Below are 24,980 nucleotides of genomic sequence, written 5' to 3'. Positions count from 1 at the left end.
GTCACGTGTACGTTGTTAAACATGACCTTGTCCATGCATAAACTTCAAAAGGAAGAGAGGAAATGAATGTACAGTAGGAACTAAGTTGATTTATTTTTTCAGTTGTAACAAGGCAGATCTCTGTGTAAAACAAAATAAGGACTTGTCAAAAATATACTATTAACATTTGAAAATAAATTATACATTCAAAGAAATTAAAACATATTGAATCATAGACAAGGTCATTTTGACCTGGTCTCTCTTGAAAAATAGATTTTATCTCAATGAGAAAAACCTTTGAATATAAAGGATAAATATATATATTTTTAAAATAAACAAGCAATAGAAAAAAAGAGTCCTAAACAATGAAGCTGCCTGACTTCAATTTACTTCAGACTCCAGAAACAAACAGAATCTACTTCAGACTCCATAAACAAACAGAATCTACTTCAGACTCCAGAAACAAACAGAATCTACTTCAGACTCCAGAAACAAACAGAATCTACTTCAGACTCCAGAAACAAACAGAATCTACTTCAGACTCCAGAAACAAACAGAATCTACTTCAGACTCCAGAAACAAACAGAATCTACTTCAGACTCCAGAAACAAACAGAATCTACTTCAGACTCCAGAAACAAACAGAATCTACTTCAGACTCCAGAAACAAACAGAATCTACTTCAGACTCCAGAAGCAAACAGATCTAATTCTTTCACCTATTCAATCCCTCATTCACTGCTCTGTTATTTCTTGCTTATCCATGGGACCAGCTGACATTCACTCAATCACCCATTCACACGGTTTCACTCACTCACTCACTCACTCACTCACTCACTCACTTTCCCTCCCTCATTTACTCTTCATCACTCACAAACTCCCTCTTTTACTCAATATCCTACTAAAGTAGCAGTACTGTTACTTTAATGACATTTTACTCAAGTAGAAGTAAGCTTACTGACTTTGAGAAATACAAATGAGGCGGGGTTGTGGCAAAGTTATGTTCCACACTGCATGTTTGATTCAATTTACAGTCTGTCTCTGAACACTGTGACATGTAGCTCAACCTCTGTCTTATAGCTGTGTGACATGTAGCTCAACCTCTGTCTTATAGCTGTGTGACATGTAGCTCTACCTCTGTCTTACAGCTGTATGACATGTAGCTCTACCTCTGTCTCTGCCTCTGTCTTATAGCTGTGTGACATGAAGTTCTACCTCTGTCTCTACCTCTGTCTTATAGCTGTGTGACATGTAGCTATACCTCTGTCTCTGCCTCTGTCTTAAGCTGTGTGACATGAAGCTCTACCTCTGTCTTATAGCTGTGTGACATGTAGCTCTACCTCTGTCTTATAGCTCTACCTCTGTCTTATAGCTATACCTCTGTCTTATTGCTGTGTTGTGTGACATGTAGCTCTACCTCTGTCTCTACCTCTGTCTAATAGTTGTGTGACATGTAGCTCTATCTCTGTCTTATAGCTGTGTGATATGTAGCTCTACCTCTGTCTTATAGCTATACCTCTGTCTTATTGCTGTGTTGTGTGACATGTAGCTCTACCTCTGTCTCTACCTCTGTCTAATAGTTGTGTGACATGTAGCTCTATCTCTGTCTTATAGCTGTGTGATATGTAGCTCTACCTCTGTCTTATAGCTATACCTCTGTCTTATTGCTGTGTTGTGTGACATGTAGCTCTACCTCTGTCTCTACCTCTGTCTAATAGCTGTGTGACATGTAGCTCTGCCTCTGTCTTATTACTGTGTTGTGTGACATGTAGCTCTGCCTCTGTCTTATAGCTGTGTGACATGTAGCTCTACCTCTGTCTTATAGCTCTACCTCTGTCTTATTGCTGTGTTGTGTGGCATGTAGCTCTGCCTCTGTCTTATAGCTGTGTGACATGTAGCTCTACCTCTGTCTTATAGCTCTACCTCTGTCTTATTGCTGTGTTGTGTGGCATGTAGCTCTGCCTCTGTCTTATAGCTGTGTGACATATAGCTCTGCCTCTGTCTTATAGCTCTACCTCTGTCTTATTGCTGTGTTGTGTGGCATGTAGCTCTGCCTCTGTCTTATTGCTGTGTGACATATAGCTTTGCCTCTGTCTTATAGCTGTGTGACATATAGCTCTGCCTCTGTCTTATAGCTGTGTTACATGTAGCTCTACCTCTGCCTTATAGCTGTGTGACCTGTAGCTCTACCTCTGTCTAATAGCTGGGTGACAGGTATCTCTAACTCTGTCTTATCGCTGTGACATATAGCTCTGCCTCTATCTTATAGCTGTGTTTTGACCTGTAGCTCTGGTCCTGTCTTATAGCTGTGTGTTTTGACCTGTAACTCTGGTCCTGTTGTATAGCTGTGTGTTTTGGCATGTAGTTCTGGTCCTGTCTTATAGCTGTGTGTTTTGACCTGTAGCTCTGGTCCTGTCTTATAGCTGTGTGCTTTGACCTGTAGCTATGGTCTTGTAGCTCTGTGTTTTGACCTGTAGCTCTGGTCCTGTTGTATAGCTGTGTGTTTTGACCTGTAGCTCTGGTCCTGTCGTATAGCTGTGTGTTTTGACATGTAGTTCTGGTCCTGTCTTATAGCTGTGTGTTTTGACATGTAGTTCTGGTCCTGTCTTATAGCTGTGTGTTTTGACCTGTAGCAATAGTCAGAAACATCTCAAGTCAGGATTCTGACCACAGTTATAGTAGTGTCTAAGGCATGACTACAAACAAACAAATACATGTTTTATAACATACAGTTGAAGTCAGAAGTTTACATACACTTAGGTTAGTCATTCAAACTTGTTTTTCAACCACTCCACAAATTTCTTGATAACAAACTATAGTTGTCTACTTTGTGCATGATACAAGTAATTTTTCCAACAATTGTTTACAGACACATTATTTCACTAATAATTCACTGTATCATAATTCCAGTGGGTCAGAAGTTTACATACACTAAGTTGGCTGTGCCTTTAAACAGCTTGGAAAATTCCTGAAAATTATGTCATGGCTTTAGAAGCTTCTGATAGGCTAATTGACATCATTTTAGTCAATTGAAGGTGTACCTGTGGATGTATTTCAAGGCCTACCTTCAAACTCAGCGCCTCTTTGCTTGACATCCTGGGAAAATCAAAAGAAATCAGCCAAGACCTCAGAAAAAGATTTGTAGACCTCCAAAAGTCTGGTTCATCCTTGGAAGCAATTTCCAAATACCTGAAGGTACCACATTCATCTGTACAAACAATAGTATGCTAGTATAAATACCATGGGACCACGCAGCCGTCATACCTGTCACGGTTGTCGTCAGTGATGGAGGACCAAAACGCAGCAGGTATGTGTATGCTCATCTTGAGAATTTATTAACTTCAAAAATGAACGTACAAAATAACAAAAAAACGAACGAACAACTACAAACAGTCTGGCTAGCATAGGCTCAACACAGAACAATCACCCACAAATACCAAACACAAACACACCCTACTATATGCGACTCTCAATCAAAGGCAGATAGACAACACCTGCCTTCAACTGAGTCCCAACCCCAATTAACCAAACATAGACATACACTTACTAGACTCCACATAGAAATACTTAAACATAAACCAAAACCCGGAATTACTAAATCAACCACCCTTTTAACAAAAACACACCACCCTGAACCACATAAAACAAATACCCTCTGCCACGCCCTGACCAAACTACAAAAACAATTAACCTTATACTGGCAAGGACGTGACAGTACCCCCCCCCCCCCCTTAAAGGTGCTACCCCGGAAGCACCTTAACAAAAAATAACCCCAAGCCACACCAAAAGAAAAATTCCCCTTTTCTAAAGGGAGGGAAGGGAGGGTGGCTGCCGTCAACGACGGCACTGTGCTACACCCCCCCTCCCCAACCCACCTATTTCTGGAGGTGGCTCCGGCTCAGGCCGTTCCAGGCTGTCTGGGCAGTCTGGCAGCTCGGGACAGTCTGGGCAGTCTGGCAGCTCGGGACAGTCTGGGCAGTCTGGCAGCTCGGGACAGTCTGGGCAGTCTGGCAGCTCGGGACAGTCTGGGCAGTCTGGCAGCTCGGGACAGTCTGGGCAGTCTGGCAGCTCGGGACAGTCTGGGCAGTCTGGCAGCTCGGGACAGTCTGGGCAGTCTGGCAGCTCGGGACAGTCTGGGCAGTCTGGCAGCTCGGGACAGTCTGGGCAGTCTGGCAGCTCGGGGCAGTTCAGGGCAGTCTGGCCACTCCGGCAGTTCAGGGCAGTCTGGCCACTCCGGCAGTTCAGGGCAGTCTGGCCACTCCGGCAGTTCAGGGCAGTCTGGCCACTCCGGCAGTTCAGGGCAGTCTGGCCACTCCGGCAGTTCAGGGCAGTCTGGCCACTCCGGCAGTTCAGGGCAGTCTGGCCACTCCGGCAGTTCAGCGCAGTCTGGCCACTCCGGCAGTTCAGCGCAGCCTGGCCACTCCGGCAGTTCAGCGCAGCCTGGCCACTCCGGAAGTTCAGCGCAGCCTGGCCACTCCGGAAGTTCAGCGCAGCCTGGCCACTCCGGCAGTTCAGCGCAGCCTGGCCACTCCGGCAGTTCAGCGCAGCCTGGCCACTCCGGCAGTTCAGCGCAGTCTGGCCACTCCGGCGACTGTTGACTGGCGGGCAGCTCCGACGACTGTTGACTGGCGGGCAGGTCCGACGACTGTTGACTGGCGGGCAGCCCCGACGACTGTTGACTGGCGGGCAGCTCCGACGACTGTTGACTGGCGGGCAGCTCCGACGACTGTTGACTGGCGGGCAGCTCCGACGACTGTTGACTGGCGTGCAGCTCCGACGACTGTTGACTGGCGTGCAGCTCCGACGACTGTTGACTGGCGTGCAGCTCCGACGACTGTTGACTGGCGGGCAGCTCCGACGACTGTTGACTGGCGGGCAGCTCCGACGACTGTTGACTGGCGGGCAGCTCTGACGACTGTTGACTGGCGGTCAGCTCCGACGACTGTTGACTGGCGGGCAGCTCTGACGACTGTTGACTGGCGGTGCTGGGTTTACGCACTTGAATGCTAGTGCGGGGAGCGGGAACAGGACGAGTCGGACTGCGTTGACGCACTTCCGGGTCCGCACGAGAGACAGGAGCTGGAATCCCAGGGCTATGGAGGCGCACAGCCGGTCTAGATCTTACCTCCTGCACAACCTGCCTTGGCTGGATGGAACTAGTAGCCCTGTACGAGCGGGGTGCTCGTACAGGGCAGACTGGGCTGTGCACTGTGCAGGGGCCTGATGGTAGCCGTGCGTAGAGCGGGAGTTGGGTAGCCTGGTCCTCGGAGGCGTACCGGCGACCAGATGCGCTGCGCAGGCATCCTCCTACCAGGCTGGATGCCCGCTCTAGCACGGCACCTGCCAGGAGCTGGAATAACTCGCACCGGACTGTGCGTGCGTATGGGTGAGAGAGTGCGCTTCTCAGCGAAACATGGCGCTCCCCACCTCATACGCTCCTCCATATAACCACGGGTAGCTGGCCTCCGGCTCTTCCTAGGCCTAGCCAAACTACCCGTGTGCCCCCCCAAAAAAAATTCTTGGGGGTGCCTCTCGTGCTTCAACGCCAGTCTTGTCCCTCGGAAACGTTCCCGGTCCATACCAGCCTTACTCCTTTCCTCTCTCTCGCGTACCACCTGTTTCCAAGGAAGGCGATCTTTCCCTGCTTGGATCTCCTCCCAAGTGTAGGAGCCTTCTCCCTCCAAGATCTCCTCCCAAGTCCATCTCTCTCGTTTGTCCACTTCGAATTTCCTCCGCTCCTTCCTCTGCTGCTTGGTCCTTGAGTGGTGGGTGATTCTGTCACGGTTGTCGTCGGTGATGGAGGACCAAAACGCAGCAGGTATGTGTATGCTCATCTTGAGAATTTATTAACTTCAAAAATGAACGTACAAAATAACAAAAAAAACGAACGAACAACTACAAACAGTCTGGCTAGCATAGGCTCAACACAGAACAATCACCCACAAATACCAAACACAAACACACCCTACTATATGGGACTCTCAATCAAAGGCAGATAGACAACACCTGCCTTCAACTGAGAGTCCCAACCCCAATTAACCAAACATAGACATACACTTACTAGACTCCACATAGAAATACTTAAACATAAACCAAAACCCGGAATTACTAAATCAACCACCCTTTTAACAAAAACACACCACCCTGAACCACATAAAACAAATACCCTCTGCCACGCCCTGACCAAACTACAAAAACAATTAACCTTATACTGGCCAGGACGTGACAATACCACTCAGGAAGGAGACGCATTCTGTCTCCTAGAGATGAACGTACTTTGGTGGGAAAAGTGCTAATCAATCCCAGAACAACAGCAAAAACCCTTGTGAAGATGCTGGAGGAAACAGGTACAAAAGTATCTACAGTATATCCACAGTAAAACGAGTCCTATATTGACATAACCTGAAAGGCTGCTCAGCAAGGAAGAAGCCACTGCTCCAAAACCGCCATAAAAAAGCCAGACTATGGTTTGCAACTGCACATGGGGACAAAGACCGTTCTTTTTGGAGAAATGTCCTCTGGTCTGATGAAATAAAAATATAACTATTTGGCCATAATGACCATTGTTATGTTTGGAGGAAAAAGGGGGAGGCTTGCAAGCCGAAGAACACCATCACATCCGTGAAGCACGGGGGTGGCAGCATCATGTTGTGGGGGTGCTTTGCTGCAGGAAGGACTCGTGCACTTCACAAAATAGATGGCAGGAAAATTATGTGGACATATTGAAGCAACATCTCAAGACATCAGTCAGGAAGTTAAAGCTTGGTCGCAAATGAGTCTTCCAAATGGACAATGACCCCAAGCATACTTCCAAAGTTGTGGCAAAATGGCTTAAGGACAACAAAGTCAAGGTATTGGAGTGGCCATCACAAAGCCCTGACTTCAATCCTATAGAAAATTTGTGGGCAGAACTGAAAAAGTGTGTGCGAGCAAGAAGGCCTACAAACCTGACTCAGTTACACCAGCTCTGTCAGGAGGAATGGGTCAAAATTCACCGAACTTATTGTGAGAAGCTTGTGGAAGGCTACCCAAAATGTTTGACCCAAGTTAAACAATTTCAAGGAAATGCTACCAAATACTAATTGAGTGTATGTAAACTTCTGACCCACTGGGAATGTGATGAAAGAAATAAAAGCTGAATTAAATAATTCTCTCTACTATTATTCTGACATTTCACATTCTTAAAATAAAGTGGTGATCCTAACTGACCTAAGACAGCATTTTTACGAGGATTAAATGTCAGGAATTGTGAAAAACTGAGTTTAAATGTATTTGGTTAAGGTGTATGTCAAAATTTGACTTCAACTGTATCTTGTTATGAAAGAGAGATATTATTTGGATCTTGTGATACACTCTCTTCTCCTCTCCTCTATTCTCTGAACTCTCCTGTCCGCTCTGAACTCTCCTCACAGTCTACACCATGCTGTCAGCATCATCCAGTAGGCCCAGTCTATCCCCAGCAGTACTACTAACACAGCAGTCATCATCCAGTAGGCCCAGTCTACCCCCAGCAGCAGTACTACTAACACAGCAGTCATCATCCGGTAGGCCCAGTCTACCCCCAGCAGCAGTACTACTAACACAGTAGTCATCATCCAGTAGGCCCAGTCTATCCCCAGCAGTACTACTAACACAGCAGTCATCATCCAGTAGGCCCAGTCTACCCCCAGCAGTACTACTAACACAGCAGTCATCATCCAGTAGGCCCAGTCTATCCCTAGCAGCAGTACTACTAACACAGCAGTCATCATCCAGTAGGCCCAGTCTATCCCCAGCAGTACTACTAACACAGCAGTCATTATCCAGTAGGCCCAGTCTATCCCTAGCAGCAGTACTACTAACACAGCAGTCATCATCCAGTAGGCCCAGACTACCCCCAGCAGTACTACTAACACAGCAGTCATCATCCAGTAGGCCCAGTCTACCCCCAGCAGTACTACTAACACAGCAGTCATCATCCAGTAGGCCCAGTCTATCCCCAGCAGTACTACTAACACAGCAGTCATCATCCAGTAGGCCCAGTCTACCCCCAGCAGTACTACTAACACAGCAGTCATCATCCAGTAGGCCCAGTCTATCCCCAGCAGTACTACTAACACAGCAGTCATCATCCAGTAGGCCCAGTCTATCCCCAGCAGTACTACTAACACAGCAGTCATCATCCAGTAGGCCCAGTCTATCCCCAGCAGTACTACTAACACAGCAGTCATCATCCAGTAGGCCCAGTCTATCCCTAGCAGCAGTACTACTAACACAGCAGTCATCATCCAGTAGGCCCAGTCTATCCCCAGCAGTACTACTAACACAGTAGTCATCATCCAGTAGGCCCAGTCTACCCCCAGCAGTACTACTAACACAGCAGTCATCATCCAGTAGGCCCAGTCTATCCCCAGCAGTACTACTAACACAGCAGTCATCATCCAGTAGGCCCAGTCTATCCCCAGCAGTACTACTAACACAGCAGTCATCATCCAGTAGGCCCAGTCTATCCCCAGCAGTACTACTAACACAGCAGTCATCATCCAGTAGGCCCAGTCTATCCCCAGCAGCAGTACTACTAACACAGCAGTCATCATCCAGTAGGCCCAGTCTATCCCCAGCAGTACTACTAACACAGCAGTCATCATCCAGTAGGCCCAGTCTACCCCCAGCAGTACTACTAACACAGCAGTCATCATCCAGTAGGCCCAGTCTATCCCTAGCAGCAGTACTACTAACACAGCATTCAACAGAGGAGATCAAGAGAGGTTTTCATTCACAGTCCCTCCTAACAGGTACTTACAGGACACACACATAAACACACACATTGTTTTTGTGAATTTTCTGGACAACAGATGTATTCCCTTTCAAAATCCTATTTTCCATAACCCCTAACATGGAACCCAATCCGGCTGCGCGCGTGCGCCATCGTGCATAAGTATATTTTGTCCCCCCACACCAAAGGCGATCACAACACATAGGTTAAAATATCAAAACAAACTCTGGACCAATGACATTATTTTGGGGACAGGTTGAAAATTGCACTTGCTAGGTAATTTGTTCTATTTAGCTAGCTTGCTGTTGGTAGCTAATTTGTCCTGGGATATAAACATTGAGTTGTTATTTTACCTGAAATGCACAAGGTCCTCTACTCCGACAATTAATCCACACATAAAACGGTCAACCGAATCGTTTTTAGTCATCTCTCCTCCTTTGTTAAAGGAATTTTATATCTTGATGATAATAATCAATAATCAATTCGCCTTGACTAATGCCCAAGGTTTGTAAGACAATGGGTTAAATAATTAGGCAAGGACTCAGCTTTCTGCAAAAAGTTTCTGTAGCTTTATTCATGAGAACGTTCTGAGGTCAGGATAACAAAACAGTCATTATATAGTTCTTGCTTACTTACGCACATGCATTTACACACAAACTGTTGGTGACCTGCATCCCCCATTGACTTCTCACACTGTTATCACTGCCTAGCTCAGGCTGAATTTACTAAATTACTCACGATAAACATGAGTAACTTTACCATCTGTCCCCTGCTCTCTATACTAATTGCATAAACACATTTTTTTCCCTCTCCAGTGGTTCCTGGACTTTCTGGAACTAATCAGACCAATCGATCACTACATTGATCATTACATTGATTATTCATTAACCATACTGTATGACTAATAATTCATCATGGTTTATTGATTCATTTACCTCTTTATAGATAACCTAGGGTATGTGGGACGAAATCGTCCCACCTACTCAACAGCCAGTGGAATCCCGTGGCGCGATATTCAAATACCTTAGAAATGATATTACTTCAATTTCTCAAACATATGACTATTTTACACCATTTTAAAGACAAGACTCTCGTTAATCTAACCACACTGTCCGATTTCAAAAAGGCTTTACAACGAAAGCAAAACATTAGATTATGTCAGCAGAGTACCCAGCCAGAAATAATCAGACACCCATTTTTCAAGCTAGCATATAATGTCACATAAACCCAAACCACAGCTAAATGCAGCACTAACCTTTGATGATCTTCATCAGATGACACTCCTAGGACATTATGTTATACAATACATGCATGTTTTGTTCAATCAAGTTCATATTTATATCAAAAACCAGCTTTTTACATTAGCATGTGACGTTCAGAACTAGCATAACCACCGCAAACTTCCGGTGAATTTACTAAATTACTCACGATAAACGTTCACAAAAAACATAACAATTATTTTAAGAATTATAGATACAGAACTCCTTTATGCAATTGCTATGTCCGATTTAAAAATAGCTTTTCGGCAAAAGCACATTTTGCAATATTCTGAGTAGATAGCTCGCCATCACGGGCTAGCTATTTTGACACCCACCAAGATTGGCCCTCACCAAACTCCGATTTACTATAAGAAAAATTGGATTACCTTTGCTGTTCTTCATCAGAATGCACTCCCAGGACTTCTACTTAAATAACAAATGTTGGTTTGGTTCAAAATAATCCATAGTTATGTTCAAATATCCTCTGTTTTGTTCATGCGTTCAAGACACTATCCGAAGGGTGACGAAGGGTTACGCGCCCGACGCGTTTCGTGACAAAAAATGTCTAAATATTCCATTACCGTACTTCGAAGCACGTCAACCGCTGTTTAAAATCAATTTTTATGCGATTATTTTCGTAAAAAAGCGATAATATTCCGACCGGGAAACCCTGTTTTCGTTCAAAGACGAAAAAATAAAAACGTGTTTTCGGCTCGTGCACGCGCCCCCAGTCTCATTGTTCTCCGATCGACCACTTACCAAATGCGCTACTGTTTTTCAGCAATGGGCTGCAAAGTCATCATTCAGCGTTCTGCCGCCTTCTGAGAGCCTATGGGAGCCGTAGGAAGTGTCACGTTACAGCAGAGATCCTCAGAGAGTGTAGAAGGCCAAGGAATGGTCAGAGAGGGCACTTCCTGTAAGGAATCTTCTCAGGTTTTTGCCTGCCATATGAGTTCTGTTATACTCACAGACACCATTCAAACAGTTTTAGAAACTTTAGGGTGTTTTCTATCCAAAGCCAATAATTATATGCATATTCTAGTTTCTGGGCAGTAGTAATAACCAGATTAAATCGGTTACGTTTTTTATCCGGCCGTGCAAATACTGCCCCCTACCCTAGAGAGGATAATTCTCTTATCATCCTTCCAGGCTTTTTCATCTTTGAACTTATATGGTCATTGGCATCTAAACTTCCATAGTATTACCACGACAACCGGCAACACAGTTCGTCTTTCAATCACCCACGTGGGTATAACCAATGAGGAGATGGCACGTGGATACCTGCTTCTATAAACCAATGAGGAGATGGGAGAGGCAGGACTTGCAGGGCGATCTGCGTCAGAAATAGGAATGACTTCTATTTTATCCCTTGGAAACGCAGACGCTCATTGGAGCGCGCGAGCAGTGTGGGTGCAATAATTTAATAACATAGATTCCTACATTTATTTTGCAACAATCGCACATGCGCTGCGAGCGGTGTATTCAGGGTATAACTCTAAACACCTAACCCTAACCTTAAGCCTTAACCCCTAACCCTTTTAACTTCTTCGCTCTAGGGGGCAGAATTCGGAAGTTTGGATGAATGAGGTGCCCAAAGTAAACTGCCTGTTACTCAGGCCCAGAAGCTAGGATATGCATAGTTTGTAGTATTGGATAGAAAACACTCTAAAGTTTCCAAAACTGTTAAAATAATGTCTATAAGTATAACAGAACTGATATGGCAGACGAAAACCCGAGGACAATCCATCCAGATTTTTTTTTTCTCCAGCTCACCCCTGATTAGGATGCCTGTCAGTGGAAAAATACAATTAATTCCTCCCAAATTGCAGTTCCTAGGGCTTCCACTAGATGTCAAAAGTCTTTAGAAAGAGTTTCAGGCTTGTTTTTAGAAAAATGAGCTAGAATTTGTAGTTTTTCCAGGTGGCTCCCATTTTGGCTTGTAGTTTTATGACGCACATGGATGAGAGCGCGTACTTCTTGTTTATCTCCGGTAATGGACATACTATTCTCCGTCTTGAATTGTATCGTTCATTTACATAATAGGGTACCTGAGGATTGATTATAAACGTTGTTTGACTTGTTTGGAGAAATTTATTGGTAACGTTTGGGAACAAAAGGACCATTTGTGATGTAACTGGGACTCTTATGATTGCAACCAGAAGAAGATCTTCAAAGGTAAGTGATTTATTTAATTGCTATTTCTGACTTTAGTGATGACTCTGCTTGGTTGAAAAATGAATGAATGCTTTTGTGTGCGGGGCGCTGACCTCAGATAATCGCATTGTATGCTTTCGCCGTAAAGCCTTTTTGAAATCTGACAAAGCGGCTGGATTAACAAGTAGTTAATCTTTTAAATTATGTAGAACACTTGTATGTTATGAATGTTTAATATTACGAATATTGTATTTTTGAATTTCGCACTCTGCAATTTCACCGGATGTTTGCCAGATGGGACGCTAGAGTTCCACCTAGCGGAGAGAGGTTAACAAATTCAGAAAATGTAAAATGTCCTGACTTTTCAGATTTTTTCTTGTTTTCCTACAGGACATTCTCCGGTTAATTTCTGTCATTTATCACCCCTCATACCTCCCTGTATTCCAGGTACCTCAGTGGGGGATCATTGTGTGTGTGAGTCTGGCTGTGTTGGTGTTTGCTGTCATCCCCCTCATATTCTACAGGTGCTGGCAACGCAACAAGGCTCTAGGTGAGATATCATCAATATCACACACGTCCACTCACGCACACATACCCACATCACGTTCACACATGCAAGCTCACACACACACATATGCACGCACAAACATGCACACACACACACACACACACACACACACACACACACACACACACACACACACACACACACACACACACACACAAACACATACACAGAGTTATAATATACAGTCTATTGTGTGATTCACAGGGTCAATCTCGAACAGGCCTGATGCAAACACAGGAAGCACTGAAGAGGTGAGGGAGAGGAGAGAGAGAGAGTGTGTGTATGTGCACATGCGTGTGTGTGTTTCTGTCTTCACCTAATGGTAACAGTCATGATTCTCCTCACTGTCTCAAAGGTTGATGATGAGGACGATGGTGAGGATGAAGAAAATATAACTTCCACCCACAATGCAGCGGCCCCTCAGCCCGTGTCTACCGCTGACCCAGAATGCATTGCTCATGTCCCCGCCCTCTACCAATCAGCCTTTTAAGCACACCCTAAAGCATTGGACCAGAACCTCAACAGTATCACAACTACAGAGATAGACTTTGTAGCACAGAGATCCTATTAAAACCTGACTTACTAATATGTAACTAGTTTCTAATATGTAATTAGATTCTAATATGTCATTCTATGCTCTGTGTTCTAAAGAGAAGAGGTCGCCTGATGGTTTTGACCCAAAAGTGTTATCGTTACCAGAGCTGGGGTCCAATTGAATAGAATTCAATTAAATTCATTAAAATAATCACAATTCAATTTATCAATGATGACCGTCATTTTCCATGTGGACTTTTCAATCCATGAATGGAATTTCCCTTTACTTCCTGAATTGACTGAGTTGAAACATATAGTTCATTAGAATAACTGTAACCTCGTCCCCAGGCTCCATAGAGAGAGAGAGACGACTGGTGGTGGAGATTATAGTTGATTTATTCATCAGTACTGATAACATTCTGTAGGGGGCGATGTGGAGGTTGTTCTATTGGTGTACTGAGATCTCAGTAGCTTGTCTGTTATGTGATGACATCATTCATTAAGGGGGAGTTGGGTTGTAGAGGAGGGATGTTTCTTCTGTTTAGAAACTCATCTGTTGAGTTGATCATTTACAAAGACTGTATTTGGATCAATTAAATGTCAGAAAAAGTAATAAAATATATTGATGCATACTTTAACTATATTGTCATCATCTCAACATTGTGTTCCTCCTGAAATAGACACGGTAACTTTAGAACAGTGAAGTTGACAGTTTTAAGACTTAGTCACCTACAGGAAGCCGAGTTGTCTGGTGGTTTAGAAGTCTAACCTCCGGCCTGATTGAATCAGTTTCACTCTGCAGCACATATAGACCTGGAGACACTGAGGTCACTACAGAGAAATTAGGATGTTTCAGCTAATGCCCAGCCCTTCACTACCACCATCGCTTTCTCAATCTCTCTGACATGCTTTGGCAATGTAAACATGTTTCCCATGCCAATAAAGCCCTTTGAATTTAATTCAGAGAGAGAGAAAGATAGACAGAGAGATTGATAGAGAGAGAGAGAAAGAAAGGGAGACAGAGAGAGAGAGAGAGCCAGTGAAGATTGTAAATTGTAAATACAACCCATATTTATTTATTTAACTTTAGCAATTTGCACACCGTTACAACACTGTATATAGACATAATTGAACATTTGAAATGTCTTTATTATTTTGGAACTTGTGTGAGTGTAATATTTACTGTTCACTTTTTATTGTTTATTTCACTTTTGTTTATCCATTTAACTTGCTTTGGCAATGTTAACATATGTTTCCCATGCCAGTAAAGCCCCTTGCAGAGAGAGAGACAGACAGAGAGACAGAGGAGTGGGGTGTCAGAAGGAGGATCTTCATTTAAGGCAGACAGAGCACTTCAGAAACACCCTGCTGTCAAAAGCTGGCCAAGGCTAGCTTTTTCAAGCAGAAATTTGCTTCCTGCAAAACAAACTCAAAAAAGTTCTCGGACACTGTAAAGTCCTTGGAGAATAAGAGCACCTCCTCCCAGCTGCCCACTGCGCTGAGGATAGGAAACTCTGTCACCACCGATAAATCCACTATAATTGAGAATTTCAAGAAGCATTTTTCTACGGCTGGCCATGCTTTCCACCTGGCTACCTCTACCCCGGTCAATAGCACTGCACCCCGCACAGCAACTCGCCCTAGCCTTCCCCATTTCTCCTTCTCCCAAATCCAGTCAGCTGATGTTCTGAAAGAGCTGCAAAATCTGGACCCCTACAAATCAGCCGGGCTAGACAATCTGGACCCTTTCTTTCTAAAATGATCTGCCAAAATTGTTGCAACCCCTATTACTAACCTGTTCAACCTCTCTTTCGTGTCGTCTAAGATTCCCAAAGATTGGAAAGCAGCTGCGGTCATCCCCCTCTTCAAAGGGGGGGACACTCTTGACCCAAACTGCTACAGACCTATATCTATCCTACCCTGCATCTCTAAAGTCTTCGAAAGCCAAGTCAACAAACAGATTACCGACCATTTCGAATCCCACCGCTATGCAATCTGGTTTCAGAGCTGGTCATGGGTGCACCTCAGCCACGCTCAAGGTCCTAAACGATATCTTAACCGCCATCGATAAGAACCAATACTGTGCAGCTGTATTCATTGACCTGGCCAAGGCTTTCGACTCTGTCAATCACCACATCCTCATCGGCAGACGCAACAGCCTTGGTTTCTCAAATGATTGCCTCGCCTGGTTCACCAACTACTTCTCTGACAGAGTTCAGTGTGTCAAATCGGAGGGCCTGTTGTCCAGACCTCTGGCAGTCTCTATGGGGGTGCCACAGGGTTCAATTCTTGGGCCGACTCTTTTCTCTGTATACATCAATGATGTCGCTCTTGCTGCTGGTGAGTCTCTGATCCACCTCTACGCAGACGACACCATTCTGTATACTTCTGGCCCTTCTTTGGACACTGTTAACTCCCCTCCAGACGAGCTTCAATGCCATACAACTCTCCTTCCGTGGCCTCCAACTGCTCTTAAATACAAGTAAAACTAAATGCATGCTCTTCAACCGATTGCTGCCTGCACCTGCCCGCCCGTCCAGCATCACTACTCTGGACGGTTCTGACTTAGAATATGTGGACAACTACAAATACCTAGGTGTCTGGTTAGACTGTAAACTCTCCTTCCAGACTCACATCAATCATCTCCAATCCAAAGTTAAATCTAGAATTGGCTTCCTATTTCACAACAAAGCATCTTTCACTCATGCTGCCAAACATACCCTCGTAAAACTGACCATCCTACCGATCCTCGACTTCGGCGATGTCATTTATATTGTATTTACTTCGCCACCATGGCCTTTTTTGCCTTTACCTCCCTTATCTCACCTCATTTGCTCACTTTGTATATAGACTTATTTTTCTACTATATTATTGACTGTATGTTTGATTTACTCCATGTGTAACTCTGTGTTGTTGTATGTGTCAAACTGCTTGCTTTATCTTGGCCAGGTCGCAATTGTAAATGAGAACTTGTTCTCAACTTGCCTACCTGGTTAAATAAAGGTGAAATAAAAATAAATAAATAAAATGAGTATCTGACAGACAAGCTGTTGTGGACCTGTGCTAGCTGATAGTATAGCAAAATAACTTCAACAGTATAGTAACTGTGATAGTAAAGTAACTGTAACAGTATAGTAACTGTGATAGTAAAGTAACTTTAACAGTATAGTAACTGTGAACGTAAAGTAACTACCAGTATAGTAACTGTCATAGTAAAGTAACTTTAACAGTATAGTAACTGTGATAGTAAAGTAACTTTAACAGTATAGTAACTGAGGAGTAACTGTCCAGAATGAAGATACTCCATGTTGTCTCATGCTATCTCCTCTTAGGTGAGTCTTTTACCTGGGTTTGTGCAGGATTAAAGTCAGATTTGTAGAGGGCTTAAGTAAGATTTATGCAGGGTTAAAGTACAATTTCAGCAAGCTTAAAGTAAGATTTGAGCAGGGTTGAAGTAAAATGTGAGCAGGGTTAAAGTTCGATTTGAGCAGGGTTAAAGTAAGGTTTTAGCCAGGTTAAAGTAAAATTTGAGCAGGTTTAAGGTAAGATTTTAGCAGGGTTAAAGTTAGATTTGAGCAGGGTTAAAGTAGGATTTGAGCAGGGTTAAAGTTAGATTTGAGCAGGGTTAAAGTTAGATTTGAGCAGGGTTAAAGTAAGATTTGAGCAGGGTTAATGTTAGATTTGAGCAGGGTTAAAGTTAGATTTGAGCAGGGTTAAAGTTAGATTTGAGCAGGGTTAAAGTTAGATTTGAGCAGGGTTAAAGTTAGATTTGAGCAGGGTTAAAGTAAGATTTGTGCAGGGTTAAAGTAATATTTGTGCAGGGTTAAAGTTAGATTTGAGCAGGGTTAAAGTTAGATTTGAGCAGGGTTAAAGTTAGATTTGAGCAGGGTTAAAGTTAGATTTGAGCAGGGTTAAAGTTAGATTTGAGCAGGGTTAAAGTTAGATTTGAGCAGGGTTAAAGTATATCTCACAGGTCATCAGTTGTGACTGTACTGTGTGTTTCTGTTTGACAGCTCTGTGTGTTGTGGAGTCAGCTGTCACTAATGTGGAGGAGGTGGTGGGAGGACAAGTCAGAATCAAATGCTCTCACACATGGGCAGGTGACAATGAAAATTATTTCTGCAAATTCAACTGTTACCATAGAGATCGTCTTGTTCAAACTGAGGGCAACAAGCATTATCTTGAGAAAGAGAGATACACCATAGAAGACTTAAGGAATGGAGTCTTCTATGTGACCATCAAAAACCTGAGGAAGTCAGACTCAGGGACCTACTGGTGTGGAGTGGGGAGATATGGCCTAGACACATACCAAGAGGTGCATCTCACAGTTACAGATGGTAAGTTAACACTCAATCATATTTGTCTTGACAAATTCACAGGTTAATGTTTGTTACAGGCTTCATGACTTCATTAGAGAAAGCAAAATGGTGACAGTATTTGTGGATGACTGTTCCTCCCAAAACCTCTCTGCAACATTATCTAACATCTTTACAACGTTTCTGACATCTGGAGACATCAGTGGTCCTCCTTCATCAAGAGCAGGTATGATGAATCTCTCATCTCAGACATTACAACTAATATGTTGTGATATGATGAATCTCTCATCTCAGACATTACAACTAATATGTTGTGATATGATGAATCTCTCATCTCAGACATTACTACTAATATGTTGTGATATGATGAATCTCTCATCTCAGACATTACTACTAATATGTTGTGATATGATGAATCTCTCATCTCAGACATTACTACTAATATGTTGTGATATGATGAATCTCTCATCTCAGACATTACTACTAATATGTTGTGATATGATGAATCTCTCATCTCAGACATTACAACTAATATGTTGTGATATTAAATGCTGTTATGCTGGAGGAAATCAATAGTAACAGTTCATGCTTTGGACAAATCTCTCTCTCTCTCTCTCAGACTAATCTCCTGGTGTAGGACAGAGTCAGAGTGCTGGGGGCTAAAATATGGTGTAGACGTGAGTTTATTCAGACATCTACAGGAAGTGATGCAACACTTGAGGTTTTGGGCTCCTCCTTTATCACACCTTTATTTTCTGTCTGTCTTCCTGCCTTACTGAGAGACGGTCTGTCTGTCTGTCTGTCTGTCTGTCTGTCTGTCTGTCTGTCTGTCTGTCTGTCTGTCTGTCTGTCTGTCTGTCTGTCTGTCTGTCTGTCTGTCTTCCTGCCTTACTGAGAGACTGACTGAACAACCCGCTGAGAAAACAACTGATCGAATGAACATCATGTTATCTATTTAAAAAAATGTTTTTATTTAACTAGGCAAGTCAGTAAAGAACAAATTCTTATTTGGAAAATAACAAATTCCTATTCTTATTTCCCCACCTTTCCCCACCTTGATATATTGTATTAAAATTGTATTAAAACAGCTCATGTGGTTTTACTGTATATAATGTATGTAAAATATGAACATCTGGCTTTAAAACTCTTTAGGGATGGGGGCAGCATTGGGAAGTTTGGATGAAAAGCGTTTCCAGAGTAAACTGCCTGTTACTCAGGCCCAGAAGCTAGAATATGCATATAATTAGTAGATTTGGATAGAAAACACTCTGAAGTTTCTAAAACTGTGTGAATAATGTTGGTGAGTATAACACAACTCATATGGCAGGCGAAAACCTGAGAAAAATTCAACCAGGAAGTGGGAAATCTGAGGTTTGTAGTTTTTCAAGTGATTGCCTATCCAATATACAGTGTAAATGGGGTCATATTGCACTTCCTAAGGCTTCCACTAGATGTCAACCGTCTTTAGAACGTTGTTTCAGGCTTCTACTGTGAAGGGGGAGAGAATAAGAGCTGTTTGAATCAGGGGTCTGGCAGAATGCCATGAGCTAAGTCTCGCACGCGGCCGTGAGAGCGAGGTGCGTTCCCTTTCATTTCTAAAGACAAAGGAATTGTCCGGTTGGAATATTATTGAAGATTTATGATAAAAACATCCTAAAGATTGATTCTATACATCGTTTGACATGTTTCTACAAACTGTAATGGAACTTTTTTGACTTTTCGTCTGGACTTAGTGCCTGCGCCTTGTGCATTTGGATTAGTGAACTGAACAAAAATGAGGTATTTGGACATAAAGATGAATTTTCTTGAACAAAACAAACATTTATTGTGGAACTGGGATTCCTGGGACTGCATTCCGATGAAGATCATCAAAGGAAAGTGAATATTTATAACGCTATTTCTGACTTTTACTGACTCCACAACATGGCGGGTATCTGTATGGCTTGTTTTGGTGGCTGAGCGCTGTACTCAGATTATTGCACGGTGTGCTTTTGCTGTAAAGCTTTTTTGAAATCTGACACAGCGGTTGCATTAAGGAGAAGTTTATCTTTAATACTATGCATAACACTTGTATCTTTCATCAAAGTTTATGATGAGTATTTCTGTAAATTGATGTGGCTCTCTGCAAATTCGCCGGATGTTATCGAGGGACAACATTACTGAACATAACGCGCCAATGTAAACTGAGATTTCTGAATATAAATATGAACTTTATCGAACAAAACATACATGTATTGTGTAACATGAAGTCCTATGAGTGCCATCTGATGAAGATCATCAAAGGTTAGTGATTCATTTTATCTCTATTTCTGCTTTTTGTGACTCCTCTCTTTGGCTGGAAAATGGCTGTATGTTTTTTTGTGACTAGGCGCTGACTTAACATAATCATATGGTGTGCTTTCGCTGTAAAGCCTTTTTGAAATCAGACATGATGGCTAGATTAACAAGAAGTTAACCTCTCTTGGGCAGGTGGGACGCTACCGCTTTACAGTGAAAGCATAAAGTTAGATTATGTTAGGACAGTTCCAACACAAGAAAAACCACACAGCCATTTTCCTAGCAAGGACAGGCGTCACAGAAACCAGAAAAACAGCTAAAATTATGCACTAACCTTTGACGATCTTCATCAGATGACACTCCTAGGACATCATGTTACACAATACATGCATTTTTTGTTCGATCAAGTTGATATTTATATCCAAAAAACAGCATTTTACATTGGCGCGTGATGTTCAGAAAATATTTTGCCTCCAATACTGTCGATGAATCAGCACAACAATTTACAAAAATACTCATCATAAACGTTGATAAAATATTAAACTTTATTCAAAGAATTATAGATGAACATCTCCTTTATGCATATGCTGTGACAGATTTCAAAAAAGCTTCACGGGGAAAGCACACTTTGCAATAATCTGAGTACTGCGCACAGAAAAAGACATCAAGCAATACAGATACCCGCCATTTTGGAGTCATCTAAAATCATAAATAGCATTAGAAATATTCATTTACTTTTGATGAGCTTCATCAGAAATCACTTCCAGGAATCCCAGGTCCACAATAAATGTTGTTTTGTTCGATAAAGCCCATAATTGATGTCCAAATACCTCCTTGTTGTTTGTGCATTCAGTAAGCTACTCCAAATGTAGGAAGCTCCCCCAAAATTTCACGACGAAAAGTAAAAAAAAGTTATATTTACGTTCGTGGGAAACATGTCAAACGTTGTATAGCATCAATCTTTAGGGCCTTTTTAACCTAAAACTTCAATAATACTCCAATGTCTTGAAAAACGTTATGGAACACAGCTACCTCCTCACATGAATGCACGCCAATGAAGTCATGTCCTTTCCTGAGTCAACAACTTCCAACTTCCTTTGTTCGCTATCTGTTCACCATAGAAGCCTCAAACAACTTTCTAAAGACTGTTGACATCTAGTGGAAGCCTTAGGAAGTGCAAAATGAACCCTAAGTCACTGTGTGTTAGACAGGCAATGACTTGAAAAGACCACAAGCATCAGATTTCCCACTTCCTGGTTGGATTTTTCTCAGGTTTTTGCCTGCCATATGAGTTCTGTTATACTCACAGACATCATTCAAACAGTTTTAGAAACTTCAGTGTTTCTATCCAAATCTACTAAACTAGTTTCTGGGCCAGAGTAGTAGGCAGTTTAATTTGGGTACGTTTTTCATCCGGCCGTGAAAATACTGCCCCCTACCCAAAAGAGGTTAAGCTTTAATTTGGTGTATTGCACTTGTGAATGTATGAAAGTGAAATATTTCCAATAATTTTTTGTGAATTACACACTCTGCCATTTCACCAGATATTGTTGAGGCGGAACCCCTAGCCATAACAAGTTAAAATAACCTTTTATCTCCAGATTTTGTGAAAGTAAACCAACATTATTGTAAATATTTGTGTAAATATGAACTGTGTTTTGTCATATCATCTTGGCTTCATTTTGTCTGTTATAATAATGAAGAGAGTAATACCATAATAGTCAGATGTACCTTTGAGATGTACATATCTATTGTATATGTACATCAACTGTGTCTTTTAAAGCATTTCATTAAAGCTCATCAAAATATTTAAAACAGTGTGAATGTGGAGTATTAGTGTGTGTATTTGTGAGTGTGTGTGTGTAGTGTGTGATTTTAAGTGTGTGTGTGTGAGGAAGAGTGTCGACTAGAACCACCTGAGACACACACACACACACACACACACACACACACACACTGAAAAGCCACAGAGCGAGCAGACTCAGTAGCATCTTCCACCAGACCAGAGCGGCATCTGGCTACTAGGGTGTAGTGCAATACCTATGGCTTCCACAGGGTGTCAGCAGTCTATGTTCAAGGTTTCGGGGTTGTAACTTCCAAAACAAATAAGAAATATCAGTTTTACTACAGGGACACAGTCTTGGAAAACATTAAGTAGCCCTATTTCGAGATGTGAGGTATCACAATCTCTTTCAAAAATGGCAGGAATGGAGGAGGTCTTTATTCCAGTGAGATTGCTAAGGCGAACACCGCCATGTTTAGTTTTGCCCAACCTAGATCGAGGCACAGACACGGTGTCAATGGGGATAGCTGAGCTGACTACACTGACTGTGCTAGTGGCAGACTCCACTAAGCTGGCAGGCTGGCTAACAGCCTGCTGCCTGGCCTGCACCTTATCTCATTGTGGAGCTAGAGGAGTTAGAGCCCTGTCTATGTTTGTAGATAAGATGAGAGCACCCCTCCAGCTAGGATGGAGTCCGTCACTCTTCAACAGGCCAGGCTTGGTCCTGTTTGTGGGTGAGTCCCAGAAAGAGGGCCAATTATGTACAAATTCTATCTTTTGGGAGGGGCAGAAAACAGTTTTCAACTAGCGATTGAGTTGTGAGACTGCTGTAGAGCTCATCACTCCCCCTAACTGGGAGGGGGACAATTACTCGATGCCGACACGTCTTTCTAGCTGATTTACACGCTGAAGCTATGTTGCGCTTGGTGACCTCTGACTGTTTCATCCTAACATCGTTGGTGCCGACGTGGATAACAATATCTCTATACTCTCTACACTCGCCAGTTTCATCTTTAGCCAGCACCGTCTTCAGATTAGCCTTTACGTCGGTAGCCCTGCCCCCTGGTAAACAGTGTATGATCGCTGGATGATTAGTTTTAAGTCTAATACTGCAGGTAATGGAGTCGCAAATGACTAGGGTTTTCAATTTGTCAGAGCTCATGGTGGGAGGCCTCGGCGTCTCAGACCCCGTAACGGGAGGAATAGAGACCAGAGAAGTCTCGGCCTCCAACTCCGACTTGTTGCTTAATGGGGAGAACTGGTTGAAAGTTTCTGTCGGCTGAATGAGCGACACCGGTTGAGCATTCCTACAGCATTTCCTTCCAGAAGCCATGAGAAAATTGTCCGGCTGCGGGGACCGTGCGAGGGGACTTAAACTACTATCTGTACTCACTGGTGGCACAGACGCTGTTTCATCCTTTCCTACACTTAAATTACCCTTGCCTAACGATTGCATCTGAAGCTGGGCTTGCAGCACAGCTATCCTCGCCATAAGGCGATCGTTCTCCTGTATATTATGAGTACAGCGACTGCAATTAGAAGGCATCATGTTAATGTTACTACTTAGCTTCTGCTGGTGGAGGTCCTGACGAACCATGTCCAGATAAAGTGTCCGGGGTGAAAAAGTTGAATGAAAAAAGTCGAGCGAGGGAAAAACAAAAAATATAAACGGTAATTAAAAAGTAAAAACCGTAAAGTTGGCAGGTAGCAAAGTAAGGTTAACAACAAAAAGAATGTCACCTGTTACAAGCACGTTATTGACTTCATGGACCTTGTTTCTCAAGCTGCATATGTTAATATGAGCTATTTTTAGCACTTTTCTGGGTTGCTTGATTGTTTTTAATGCTTTACTGGGGAAGCTTATCAGAGGTAGACTTACTCATGTTATTTACATTGGAGCTGATAGTACAGGGTGAACTACATAAAGTGGTCTTATTACTATTGTACACCACCTCAGTGCTAACAGTGTAACTGGTTTATAGGCTCATGATTACTGCTTACAATAGCTGTAGGATAAACAGATGTATTCGCTGCAATTAGGGGCACATAAATTAAATTACTTACATTGTGTTTGCCAATGCCCCTAAGATCATGTACATTTGATGCAGCATTATGACGACTCATTGTCACAATGGTAGGGATTAACTGAGCTGGTCTTGGATCATTTACCAGTCATTGTTTCAACGCAGTCTTGAAATGCGTGGACAGAGTCCAGGAGCCAAGATGATTTGGATGGACTCTGTCATTCCTGTAGAGTATCTTCTGTTTCCAGAAGGTGTCAATAAAAGTGACTCCAGCAGAGCTACAAGTCTTTTAGCCAGATGTGTAATGCCAGCAGTCTGCTGAATCTTCCACACCCGCGGCCCAACGATGGTACTGGACCTGAAATGATTGGCCGTATTTTGGAGTAATGCTAAAATCAGTTCTTTTAAAATCCATTTACAAATGTTCCGAGCTAGCCCTCCTGATGTTGTTTGACCCCACATGGACTACGACAGTGTCAGTTACCGGCATCTGTGGTAGAACAGTCGGAAGCAGCCCTGCTATGTCCTGTACTTGTGCTCTTGGGTAGCACAGGGTTTTTGCCTTGGGGACCGAGATGTTTCTCACCATAGAACTGCCTATGATGACAGCTGGTTGAATGGGCCGGTCTCTCAGGCAGCCCCACGGTCTGGTGAGGATCTGATCCCGAAGTAGAAGCCACCGGAGAGGGACACAGAGCCGAGGACGAAGACGCAGGTACCTCCGGATCCGATCTTGATTGGGAAGCCACCAAGGACGAAGGCGCCGGAACCTCTGAATCCAGGGTGGCAAAGTTGTTTCTGGTCTGTGTCAGTTCCGGGCTCAACATCTCCATGGAGACCCCCGTTGCCAGAGGACGCCATCTTCGAATTCCACTGTGAGTGACGTACCTCCATGGCTGGTCGGTTGGGTCGAGATCAGCTCTGTTCTCCAGGGAAGGGGGAGACCCCTTCGGGATGGAACCCTGCCTAGCACCAGCCAGTCGGCTGTGGAGAGCCGTCATGGTGGCAAAACTTCCACCAGACCAGAGCGGCGTCCGGCTACTGGGGTGGAAGAAAAATAAAAAATAGGTGGTAGTGGGTTCCCAACTAACTTACGTAGGTTTGCTACTTGCTTGCTAAGAGTAGCTACTTTGCTCCTGTAGTCCTCCTCAAGCAAGCATTTGCTACATTGAAAGGCAGCGTGGTCCACATTGTCCCTGGAACAAAGCAAAGTAAACACAGCTCCTGCAACGTTGGAAATGTTTAATAGCGGCCTCCATTTGAGGACGCCGAGCCAGCTAGGCTAGCCGGGCTTTCGCGTCTCTCCCACAATACGGAATCTGGCAGGATCCCG

The sequence above is a fragment of the Salmo trutta genome, unplaced genomic scaffold (assembly GCF_901001165.1).
Source record: "Salmo trutta unplaced genomic scaffold, fSalTru1.1, whole genome shotgun sequence".
Taxonomy (NCBI): Eukaryota; Metazoa; Chordata; class Actinopteri; order Salmoniformes; family Salmonidae; genus Salmo; species Salmo trutta.
This window is presented reverse-complemented; position numbering follows the sequence as displayed.